The sequence below is a fragment of the Diadema setosum genome, chromosome 20, assembly GCF_964275005.1.
Source record: "Diadema setosum chromosome 20, eeDiaSeto1, whole genome shotgun sequence".
Lineage (NCBI taxonomy): Eukaryota > Metazoa > Echinodermata > Echinoidea > Diadematoida > Diadematidae > Diadema > Diadema setosum.
This window is the reverse complement of record NC_092704.1, coordinates 25294574-25307559: the sequence shown is the minus strand read 5'-3', so window position 1 is coordinate 25307559 and position 12986 is coordinate 25294574. Positions and strand designations below refer to the sequence as shown.

At 37.4% G+C, this 12986-nt stretch overlaps 1 protein-coding gene across 1 annotated transcript in view; it reads right to left on the bottom strand.

Moving 5' to 3' along the window:
- LOC140243333 (uncharacterized) overlaps nt 1–12986 on the bottom strand; it is a 28068-nt gene that overhangs the window by 14244 nt on the left and 838 nt on the right. The gene's annotated exons all lie outside the window — the stretch shown is intronic.

The following is a 12986-nucleotide window of genomic DNA, read 5'->3' as shown; positions in this document are numbered from 1 at the left end:
AGCATTCCATGTAATTTACCCAATATTCATGTGGCACTACCACCCATTCACAATTCTTGCCATTAAAACCAATAAAAGCAAAATATTCAATATCATTATTTCAGTGTTGTTCTGCTCTTGCATTTTCAAGCAAATGTGTGCTAGTGATCTCTCTATCATAGCCTCTGCTTTGATGGCACTGCAGCCTGGTATAACTAAGGGCATGTGCTCAAGTACAAAAGTAGTGAATACCATAATTCACACTAGAAATTACTCACCTGCATAAAACCTTTAACTAAGAATGAATCTAAAAGATTTAGAAAATTGCATGGACTTTCATAAAGGTTACTATCTCTGACTTGAGGTTTTTAATTGTTGTTGATTTTTTCCTCCCACTGGGGACCTAAAAACAAGGTGTGGCTTACATGCGGGAAAATATGACCTTTGACCTCATGACCCAAAGCTCTCTCTGGGGAATCTTTATTTGGTAGTTCATGTATACACCAAGTTTCAAGAAAATACCTCCAGGCATTGCTTAGATATAGGGGAAATAGTGAAATTTTGAGCATTTGACCTTGACCTTTGACTTTGAGCATGTGCGCTCAAAAGTTGATAGGCACAACTTCGCCCACTCATACATATGCATGCCAAGTTTCATTAGGATTCCTCTAACAGTTTTTTTACATACGCTGTCCACAAAATTGATTACGGACGGATGGACGGACAGACAACCCGCAAAACATAATGCCTCCGGCGACACTTCGTGGCGGAGGCATAAAAATTGATCCGACATGAGAATAAACAACAAATCAGTTTCATATTATATTTGACTTATTTAGGCACATTGTAAGAATACTATTCTTCAGGGTTGCATGTCTCATACACCAATGCACCTTAAAGTGAAACTGTGAAGCATGGTTAAGGTCATATGGTATGGTAGAGATTTCATCAAAATTGGAAATGAAATTAAGTCACGAATTTGAAAGTTCCCATGTTTTACAAATCAGATATGTTTTTATAATCGCATTCTTAATTTGGCAGCTCTCAGTTATGATATCATTCCCTCACAAGTCTCCCATTGCACAGTAAGTATTAAACCTTCACTACAAATAATTTTAGTTTGACATAAAGTTGAGGTCGAACTAGAAGAAGTATCAGTCACATCAAATGACTGTGGTTCTGTAATTATGAAGCAAATTATTGTGGTCTTGTAATTATCTAGCAAAAGTTACATGCACTTCTGGAGGATAGAGAATTACCTTGCAGGTGTAAAAAATAATCAACTATTAAAAATTGTTATTTTTATCATATTTTGTGGGCAAACTAATGGGAGAGTAATGAAGTGATGGTTTCTGATTGCATGTGTTGTACTTGGTATAATTTATGAATGACCTTAAAGGGACTGTACAGTACTGGTTGAGGTAGGGATTCATGTTTTGAACATTCCTAAGTGAGATAATGAAAAGCCTCTTATGAAATATGAAAGAGCATGTAATTTTAAGATGGATTCAACGTTTATTTGATGAAAATTGGTTTTCAAATGGCTGAGATATCCAAAAAAAGTGCTAATAATAAAAGGCGACATGCCCCAACTTTATTAGTATCTCTTTGTTTCATTTTGTTTTTGGATATCTCAGCCATTTCAAAACCGATTTTCATCGAATAAACTTTTGATACCCCTTAGAACTGCATGCTCTTTGACATCTCATAGAGTGGTTTCTGTATATCTCACAAAACGTTAAAAGCTATATCTTCACCTCGACCAGAACTGTACACACCCTTTAAGATTCTATAACTTCCTACTTTATGTCCAATTTTGATGAAGTGTGTATCACTGCTTGTCTGCTTCTCTTCAACTTGTATATTACAGAAATTGCACATTAATTGCTTTATTCCCTTTTTTCTTGAGATGTAATCGTCATGTTGTATATCTAAGCAGACATGAATGTGATGCTTTTAGATTTTGATACTTTGTTGAGTCACTGATTAGCACATGAAAAAAAAAATTAACCTCAAGCTTTTACAGACTTCCCACGTGAGACAAATCAAGGGCATCAATACAAAGATGCAAATGCCCTTGTGGCAAAATTTCAATTGGTAGTTGAAATGCAAGTGTGGTTTTAGTTTCTGTAAAGTTGCAGAGTAATAAAGTATTCATATCACACAAGTGAAAATAAAGAGACAGGTGCTGCATGAACAATAATGTGCCTATCACAACACTACATTCTTTTAAACCCCCAAAAAGGACAAAGCCTACGTTGTATAAACTACTTTCTATTTGAATACCTAATTAATCATTGCAACCTCATCTAGAGTGAAAACTGAGAATTCTATTGTTGTTGCTGTGCTAAATTTTGTTTTAATGATACGATTGAAGAGAAAGTGCACAATTGAGACAAACCTTTAAACAAAAGTCAAATTGATTAAGGCCTATAAAGGTTTTGTTCAATGAGTTCTTGGCAGGTGTTGAACTGATACTCGAATGACTTGTTATTATCAATGACGGAATTTTGATCACGACACCCAAGATTAATCTGTTATGAGACTCACATTGTTTGACAGTCACATGGCTCTTTAAATAGGCAGGGCTGTACAGTAACCCGTTTGTTTTTTTTTTCTACTGGTCTGACCCGTCTCTTGGACCAGTAGGTACCCAGTTTCTCTATTTTTTTTACTGGTCCATTCCTTAAAAAGTTACTGGTCCGACAGTGATTTTTACTGGTCAGGGACCGTCAGACCAGTGCCAGTGTGCAGCGTTGTCCTAGGTTAACATTACTGGGAAAAGAAAACAACACAGATAGACTTAAATTTCTCAGTTTTGTAGTTTCTGCATACCATATTTGCAGACGAGTAAGCAGCACTCTTTTTTTTTTTTTAAATTGTATCAATGCAGAAAAAGGGATGTGGCATATACACGGATATTGGAAAAATCAGTCTAAAACCTGAGCATTCCATGTAATTTACCCAATATTCATGTGGCACTACCCCATTCACAATTCTTGCCATTAAAACCAATATAATTATTTCAGTGTTGTTCTGCTCTTGCATTTTCAAGCAAATGTGTGCCAGTGATCTCTCTATCATAGCCTCTGCTTTGATGGCACTGCAGCCTGGTATAACTAAGGACATGTGCTCAAGTACAAAGTAGTTGTGAATACCATAATTCACACTAGAAATTACTCACCTCCATATACATTGTATGGTAAGCCTTGAACTACATTGTAAGAATGAATCTGAGGGATTCAGAAAATTGCATGGACTTTCATAAAGGTTGCTATTTCTGACTTGAGGTTTTTTATTGTTGTTTTTTTCCTCCCACTGGGGACCTAAAAATAAGGTGTAGCTTACACGCTGGAAAATACAGTAAGTACTGTACCTGCCAACATTTCAAGATGAAATATCTTACTCGTGGATTGCAAAAATCTTATTTTATATGCAAACTGAAGTTGAAAATCTTACTTTCAGTCAATTCTTCAGAAAATACACATGAAAGGTATAAATCTAAATATTTCTTTAAAATCTTATTTCTCTGACAGAAAATCTGATTTTGCTATTTTTAATGTAAAAAATCTTACTGAATCTTATAAAATCTTATTAGTTGGCAAGTATGTAAGTACCTCCTTCATTTCTGGGGTACTGTAAATTGGATTCCTGCTTGGGTAAGCAATTTCAAAAATTGATAAGAATTACATAAATTGCTTGTATTGGGTCAGAAAGTAAGATTTCTGACAAACTACATTATTGTACTTTAATACTATAATTATAAAAGGTGAAAATTTTCATGCAAGTGATTTTTGCGCTCAACTGTGTAAGATGAAATTTACATGATTTTAAATCCACGGAATCAAAACACTGAATAGTGTTTCATATTTCTAAAAGGTTTTAACAAATTCACATGCTTCTGTTTTCATGCTAATTTCTTGTTCCATGAACGCACATAAATTTCTGTACAGCATTTGTACGCTTGCTACAGTTTTTTTCTTTTTAATCTATAGGGAAATGTATTTCACAAATTTGTTGTTATGACTTGATTGTGGGCAAGCTTGCAGCTTCTTGGTCTAAATTCAAAGGTGCTAGGGACAGCTCATTTGACACATTTTCATTCACTCTGTTATTGTCAACCTCATGTAAGTTTACATACAGCGTACATTGTACACGAGACCATAGGAAAATCTGTTGAACTGTTATCCAGTCGGTAACATGGTAATACATTACATGTAAGCCAAGCATAAGAAACTGACATACACATTATATGCACATGACAAACACACACACATACATACAATATGCACTCAACATGATCACAAACATTTAAAGTGTACAGTGTGCTTGCTTCACATCACAGGCATAAATCAACATTGCACAGCACTGCTGGGCATTTATGCTTTCCTGCCTTTTGTTATTGTTTTCCACCGTAAAACAAATAACACAGTCTCTGTTGACTTTAATAACAGTACAATTGACAGCCACAGGATGCCTTCAGTTAAGAACATTATGGTAATCCTTTCCAAATAGGTGATTTGTCAACTGGCAAATATCAATTTACATACAGCTTTTCAAGAATTAGCATAAGAATAAGATTGGAACTTGTTAATTGAAACTGAAGCAAAGTTGTTTTATCTGTGAACATGCTTTTTGCCCTATCTTGTAATCAGAGTGAGGCCATTAACTCTAGTTAAAAGTACCCACATGTTTACAACTTTGGGTCATCTTGTGGATCCACTCACTTCTGGATGTGCAAGTTGAGTCACAAATACATTACACTGCCCTGTGTATGTGATTTTCGTTGCATGAAAAATGTTTTGCTTCAATTCGAACACCAACATTACAAATTTTACCAAAATTTTGTCATCACAACTTTGACAACCCATTAAGGATGACTGTATTGCAACTCTCAAATGAATGAGTGTCCCTCAGGTGAAGAGGTCTGTGTTGTATAAAGAATGAGGGATAATTCTTTCAGATGGAACCAGCCTGTCGAGCCATGCAACCTGGAAATGTTGGTGAGGAAGTGGCACAAGTATCCGCTGGTGGCAGCAGTGTCATGGACCTAAATAGAAAGCTACTGACACAAACTGATTTGAAGCTCCTTCGAAAAAAAAAAGATCAGATGCTGACATATCTGTTTATCTCAAGGATGAGTGCAGACGGAGTGCTGAGATAGGCACAAATTATGCGAAATGCTCAATGTGTGTGTGTACGTGTAGTTGGAGCATGGCGTAGCCTGTGCTTATTGTTTAATATACTTCGAAGTGAGTGGTCCAAAAAGCTATCTCATATAAAACATTACAGAGAGAGAGAGAGAGGGGAAAAATTGTTGGACATCTGAGTGCTTTTCAGAGCTACAATCAATGGTAACGATCTCACTTCTCCCCCCCCCCCCCTTTTGTTTTCCTCTCCTCTCTCTTCTCTCACAGGGTAAAGTCAGTGCCTGGTTGTAAAAGCAAATAGAATGCTGAGGCACTGCATGACTAGGAAGGTACTTCACAAAAAGTTAAACATTTAGCCTTGGTATAATTTGCCATGCAATGTGTCAAGGTCCTTTTGGAATTAGTTTATGAATTATGCTGTGTTGTTGGTGTCCCCCCCCCCCCCCCCAATTATTCATCATCTCCAATGTGACTATGCATCATAAAACCAACAAAAAGTCGCAAGACATGGATTTTTCGTGAAGGGCAAATTCTGAAATGAGCAGACTCTAAGCTTTGAAATGACTTATTTACAAACTCGATGCAAATGGACTTTCCCGACCTATCGAAATAATGAGAAGAAAATACACACTCTGGTAAAGTGTTTGCTGAGAGAACAGAGGCTTTGAAATTCAGAATCTGATCAAAGGCTATCTCACCAAGGCATACATATTGGTACTGTAGATCTAGATACAAGATCAAAGTACTTGGATGCATGCAGCTTATGAGCCTCTGAGTTAGAAATACAGTTATCCATTAAAGTTTGGTGAATCGGTTCCTTTACTACAATACAGATATCCTCATTTTCTTTTTCTTTTTTTAGACTCATTCCAGTGCTCTTTCACTGAATGATTTTAATCAACAGACAGATACGAATTTGAAAAGATGATGTTTATTACCTCCATCTCAAATTGTGGATCAATGGTGAATTTCTGTAATATACTACAGTTGAACCTCTCTTATCCAGCCTCCCTTTATCCAGATCTCACTATTATACGGACGCAATCTCGCCGTGATTTTTTTTAATAATTACGGGAGGAAAGGGGGATTCCCAACTCAATCTAACAATGGCGACCTACAGTCGACTTTGCCGAGTACGGTTTATTTTCAAGATCTACTTGATACATTTCTTAATAATTATTTAGGTAAATCATTCCAAGAATTTATAAAAGAAAATGATTTCATTCTTGCAAACACGAACCTCTATTTTGGGGTCTGTTACTGAGTGTAACAATGAAAAGGTTGCAGTATACACATTACTACATGTGGTACTACAATGGGCTACATCAGTACATGTGTATGTATGTACATGTATAAAGCATTGAGTCTCCCGTATCCGGCCAAATCCCTTATCCGGATGAGCCCCGGTCCCGACTTGTCCGGATACGAGAGGTTCAACTGTAGTTACCTATTTAACAATTTTGTGCATGCATTACCACTTATAAAATCTCAGTTACATCTACAAACACACACAAAATATCGACAAATAATTCACTAAAGTGCATGGACAATTAGCATACCTATACAGGGCTGCACATTGTCACTTACCCATTTTTTTTCTACTGGTCAGATTTGTTTGTCTGACGAGCAGATACCCAGTTTTTCCAGTTTTTACTTGTCCTTTACTGAAAAAGTTAGTAGTCCGACAGTAATTTTCACCAGTCTAGACCGTCGGACCAGTGCCAGTGTGCAGCGTTATCTACGATGTATATTCATAGACCTATTCAGATTTAACCCACTATGACTTAATTGTATGTCGGCTACAACTGAGGCCTGAGGGTCTTCCAAAATAAGAAGAAATGATAATTCAATGGATTATGCATTGAGTCATGTGCATTGAGTTAAATAGGTGCATTTCTATGTTAGTATGTAAATTACATGTAAACATTACTAGACATACCAAAGCGCCCCCCCTTATGGCTGAAATACTGTAAAAGTGGAAATTTTCGCGGTGTTGAAGTTTTCGCACATTTCGCGCAACCAGAAACTAACGCGAAAATAAAGGCATGCGAGTATTTTTGCTTGCCACACGTTCTTGTGCGTGATGTCTTGATTCCGTGGAATTAAAAACACACAAAACTCTTCTGACCCGGTCAAGCATGAAAAATTAGTCGTGCGAAAATATCCACTTTTACAGTAGATCGATTGAACAGAGCCCAACTGAACAGGTTTAAGCCTAGTACATATAATGCACACACACACACACACAAGAATACACAAAGAGCTATTTAGTACTTCTATCAAGCCACAAATTGTCCCTTCAACTTCAAATATAATACTCTCCAAATGCAAAGAAAAAAAAAATTTATACAAAGTATATATATATATTTTTTTTTTTCTGAGGACGGAGGAGGCAAAGTCAGTTGGCAGTCTCACTCTGGTGACCAATCATTTCTCTTTTCTTTTTTAAGGTCAACCTTTGTCCACTGTTAACTGCACGGATGAACTCAAAAAAAAAAAAAACCCAAAAAAACTGTGTGCCTACAAGGGTCAACTATATGAAATGAACCTGTTTATCACATGCTCTCTGTAAACATGACAATAACTTGGAGAAGAAGTAGAGGACCGCAAACATGTGGTCACATGTTCTGAGGCCAATCAAGTCATTCTTTCAAGTGCATAGAGTGACGCATGTATGACGTTTGCTCGACTGTGTTAATCAAACTCAACTGTTTACACTTGTAAACTTTGTCCCACTGTCAACTGCAATAATCCAGTGATCCACGTGACACATCCATCTACCATGTGGGGGGACGTAGGATTGCTTTATGGGTTCTTAATGTGGTTACCGGATTTGTAGCTCGCCTTTTTTTTTTTTGTAAATTTTCTATCGTTATTCAAATCTCACTCACATATGGAATTAGATCATCATTATCAAGTGCTGTAAATTTTTCAGTCCATGTTAAAGCAACCATGGGCATGTTTTCAGAAAAGATTATTTATTAAGTTTTTAATTTCTCAAGTCTTTCTAAGGATTGGGCGTCCTGAGGTTGTAGCCTATATATCGATGTTGATTTCCAACAAACACAGTGACAGTTTTAACTCTAAATGAACATCATGGTGAGGTGACATGTTCATCATTGGAATCTTAAGCAAATCAAATTGAAGTACAGTTCGACCTTGATTATCCCGCCATGTCGGGACCGGCGCTCATCCGGATAAGCGAATTGGCCAGATATGGGAGACACAATGTTAATGTATAGCTGCCGTCCAAGCTGCCATCCCAGTGCACTGGCAGCTAGGCAGGTAGCATACCCCGCAATGGTGGTGTACTTGTAATCTATGCTAACCTGCGCAAAATTGTAGTCCCTTCTTCACAAAAATAAAGTATATCTTTATGTGAAAATCATACATGTTTTACCTCATTAGATATTAAGAAACCTATCATGCACATCATATGAAATTAGTGAAATAGATCCATGAAAGTCACTGTTTTTTAACAATTTTTAGATGAAAAAAAAAAGTCCTTCACTGCGTGAACGCGTCCGGATAATAGAGATTTCTGGATAAAAGGAGGCCGGATAATCGAGGTTGAACTGTAAAATGAAACTATAGCAGAGAGCTAATTTCCATTGGAGATGTCTTTGACTTTTAGCACAGAAGGGTTTTTATCTCTAAGAGCAGACTGTCCCGACATGCCTGCTGATTTGATAAGCTATCACATATTTTTAGATGCTAGGTCATAATCTAATCTCATAATTCCCCTCCTCCGTCCCCAATCTTGGTTAGTCATCAGCTTGAACAATACAGTCTGCATCTATTGTCAATTTAAAAGCAAATACATGTAAAGCAGAGTCTTGACAAGAGAATTCTGTTACCCAAATGATTGAAAATATGTACTGTTATTGTTGTAGTTTGTTACTGACTTACATCCATGCAATAGTCTTTGCATTTTGATAAAAGCATTAAATCACACTTAAAGTATTGTGAACAAGAAAAAAATGTCGGTATTCATAAACAAAGTGATTTATATATTTCTGCAAAGCTCAAGTCTCTAGGAATATGAATAGTTAAATTTCAGAAGGTGAAAATGTCTTTAGAACGATTGAGAGATGGTGTTTTGAGGCCCTTTTTAGACCACCTGAACCCGATCTGATGGCGAAATTTTGGTGACCAAAATTATGACGTCATGACATGGACGAATCAGCCCTGCGCTCGCTGATGTGATACGCTACCGCTAGCTAACTTTGCACCTAAGCTACGCTCTGTATCACGCCGCCGCGGGCGATGGCCTGAGTGCACCGAGGTATCTGTACGTGTCTTGTTTACTCTATCAAGCAAAAGTGAGTTATAATTTCACTTATTGAATCCATCTTCCTTCGAATTACCATGAAGTATACCTTTTTAAATTTCTACTTGCGCTTTCGCGCCTCAGTCTCTACTCTTAAACGGCTTATAGTAACCGTTTAATAGGCCTAGTTAGTATAGTAGTAGAGCCTAACGTTACGGTAGAACAAGAACTCTGACCTAGCTAACGTAAGGATCTACGTTGTGGAGTAGCCTATGTAGGGTTGGACCTACTACTCATCGACCGCCTAATGTTTATTTGCTTGATAAGAATATCTAACACTGAAATTCACGTAAAAAACTCCAACTTGACCTACGTGATTGAGATAATCCAGCTCTATCAAATGCCGTTGTTCCCTTTTCGATTCGAAGTTTCAGTGCAAAAATGTCGCCGACGAACTAGCGTGGCCTCGTTTCAGCTCCCCGCGGTAAATCGCGTTATCAGGATCGACCGCTGTTGTTTGCATTGACAATGCACGCAAACCGTGTTGTATTGAACACCGTGTTGTAGAAAACGTCAACGAAGCTTTTTAGGAACTTCCATAGACATTACATTGTGCTGTCATTACGATTCGGTGAAAGTATTCATTCGAAATTTTGTCCTTGATTAAAACCATCAATGAACAGTGAATTATCGCGTTTTCCCACACCATCCTCATCATCTACATTCAAAGCCAATCCATTTTTATGTGCTTTGCGCGCAGACGAAGTGCGTACTAAGTGTTCAGTGCGCGAATTATACGCCGTCGGATATGTAGTGGGGCTACCATACACACCAAACTAGCTCTCCGGCGGGGACTCGGCGGTTCGCTACTGACGTTGCTTCAGACTATATTATTAGTATTATTATGGCTATTATTTATTTATTTATTTATTTATTTATTCATTCGTCTCTTCTTCTTTTTTTAAATAATGGTACATTTTACCCTGCTGTTTCTGCCGATAAAGCAGATGCGACTAAAGACAGGCAAGGTACAGTATTGTATTGCATCCGCTCACAAAGAACTACGTGCTTTATGAATGGCGGACTCGATGTAGAGCTAGCTAGCGCTGCACACTCGATCGTAAAGGGTACGTTCGTCCATGTCATGATGTCATATTTTAGGGCCCCGAAAAGACGGCCGTTCTGGAGCGAAAATCGGTGAAGTAAATCAGTCAGTTTTAACTCGCGATTTTTCAGTGGTACGAATATATTTTAAAAAGTCACATAAAAAATCTGTTTTAACAGACATTTCCCTCTGCTTTGACACCTTCTTTTGTATGATTTTCTTGATTTTAATGTCTCGTTCACCATCCTTTAAGGGAATTCGGCACGTACCCTTGCCATACAGTGAGAAACTGCAGCAAATGCACAATTGTTTTTTTCCTCGGAGTTCTTCTCTTCTAAATTCCTGAAAGGTGTGCTGCAAAAATCATTTGCAGTTTACTGTAAAAGTCGATATTTTCACGAGAATTTTTTTTTTTTTGCGCTCAGCTGGGCAAGATGAATTTCACACACTTTTTAATTATTCCGCGGAATCAAAACATCAACTACACAAACAGAATGGCATGCTAAAATATTAGCATGTTTTTATTTTCGTGCAACTTTTTGGTTATGCGAAATGCACAGAAATTTGAACACCACGAAAATTTCCACTTTTACAGTAACACATGAAAGCCCAGGGAATAATTTTCCTGGTATCGCATAGCAATTTTCTATGCATTTTGGTATGACTGCTATACAAAATGTAATTTGCATAGCAGTTTCATTACATAGACTTGTATACCATTTTGTTGAAAATGTATGTCCATTGACAAAAATTGCTATTCAATTTCGAGAAGGAAAATTATTCCCTGAAAACTGTGAAAGTGTTTCTTTCTCTTCTTCACAATACAATACTAGCAAAGACTACCCTAAATGCGACACAAAGAATTTGAAATTCCCCTACTCACTTCAAATTTAGCAGTGTGTTTCTAGCCATCCTGCATACAATAATGTACATATTTTCCTAACTTTTTGTTCCTCTTCATCAACTGATTTTTTTTTTTTTAACACCTGTGAATTGAAGTAATTCTGATCATCTCAATCTAGGGAGGCTCGGGACCCCCCCCCCCCCCCAATTTTTGTGCACCATACAAAGGAATACATTTTTTTTAACCCGGAAGTACACTGTACGTATACAATCTGTAAGTGGCACTAAAAAGAAATAGATAGAGATCTTGAAGTGTGAGCGCAGCAAGGTTATATTTTTCCGCTGAAGACCCTTTTTTTATTTTGCTTGTCAGCTGAAGAAACCTTGAAGTGGAAGGAGAATGATGAGCTGAGGACCTTAGCTCATGAAACCCAGAAGTGCCCCCCCCCCCCACCCCCACTTTTGAAAATGCTCCGCTGGCCCTGCCATACCCTCATCTTCTGGGAGCCATATCAATACGAAGTTCCAATCCATCATACACTACTGTAAATACCACTTATCATAATCAACAAATTACATGAATATTAGTCCAAACAGTGAAGGTTTTTTTCTTATGCACTGATGTGTCCATTTCACAGCAAAAATCAGTAACAATTTCCGTAGGCCTTTGGAAACTAGGCCAACCATTAACGTATGACCTGATTTCCTTCTCTCACAAAGCTGATGTTTTGTCAGCATATATTTCTTCTTTCGTTTTCCCACAGTTAATACCATAATATCTTCTTCTTTCCTCACTTCCAAAACTAAAAGCTCCACACTACTGGGAACATGTAAGGCAATGCTCGACATTAGCATTGGCCAACAGAATGTCCGGCCACCACTTTTGAAGAGACAATATGTTTTGGTGGCCCAATTGGGCAACAAAAAGAATTTGTGAGTTTGTGCATTGTTTTTATATATGTGTCTTTAGTATCTGAAAAGGGAAAAGGGGGAAATTTCTTGCAGCTCAGTGTTAGATAACCGCATGTATTTCAGCTAGCTGCCGTGACCAGGGTTGCCAGATCTACCTTAGCTTTCATGGCCAAACTCAGTCTATTTTACGACAAGATTTGGCCAAACTATTTTTTTTCCCATGGCTAAATTTTGCAGCCAAATCTTATCTATTCAATAATAGAACTGCATTGTAGGTAAATACAAGTTTATCGTAAAGTATAATGATTACAGCAGCAGCGAGATTCTACTGCTCTGCATGGACCATGGTCTTGTCTGCTCATTAACCTCAGGATTGCCCAACCCCAGGGCATTCCATTGACTGTACAGTTGTGCTGTGAGTGTAGGAGCTGGTTGTGGTAGTATGGACAAGTTGACCTTAATATGTGGATTGACTGAATGCAGCAAATTAATATCATTAGAACACATCAGTAAAATTTTGATGGGACAATCCATTCAAAAGTTGTCTGGTTATAATTTTTTTTTTTTTTAAGTTTCTGTGCAGTCACTGTTGGGTGAGAAGACTACAATTTGTGATGTCACATGTGTAAAAAGATAATGGAAGACATAAAAAGACTTCCACAAAATTTCATAGAAGTATGCATTCCTCCGATGTAAGGGTAATATTATCATTCCTCCTGCTCTCTAA